Raw genomic sequence first — 270 nt, forward strand, 5'->3', positions numbered from 1 at the left:
TACACAAATGACCCAGGCACAGAAATTCTTAACACACATATATATACTGTATATAGATATACTACAAGAAAGCAGGAGAAGGACTCTTTGTGTAGTGATAGGACAAGGAGTAATGGCTTTAAACTAAAAAAGGGTAGATTTAGATTAGGTATTAGGAAGAAATTCTTCACTCAGAGGGTGTTGAGGCACTGGCACAGGTTACCCAGAGAAGCTGTGGATGCCCCATCCCTGGAGGTGTTCAAGGCCAGGCTGGATGGGGCTTTGGGCAAC

The 270-nt window shown here is 43.3% G+C and overlaps 1 protein-coding gene and 1 long non-coding RNA gene across 9 annotated transcripts in view; both read right to left on the reverse strand.

The window, feature by feature from the left end:
* The window catches only part of KDM4C (lysine demethylase 4C), a 286,621-nt gene that overhangs the window by 140,966 nt on the left and 145,385 nt on the right, over positions 1 to 270 (reverse strand). The gene's annotated exons all lie outside the window — the stretch shown is intronic.
* LOC310889318 overlaps positions 1 to 270 on the reverse strand; it is a 61,084-nt gene that overhangs the window by 4,591 nt on the left and 56,223 nt on the right. The gene's annotated exons all lie outside the window — the stretch shown is intronic.

This window comes from Anser anser, assembly GCF_964211835.1.
Source record: "Anser anser genome assembly, chromosome: Z".
Lineage (NCBI taxonomy): Eukaryota > Metazoa > Chordata > Aves > Anseriformes > Anatidae > Anser > Anser anser.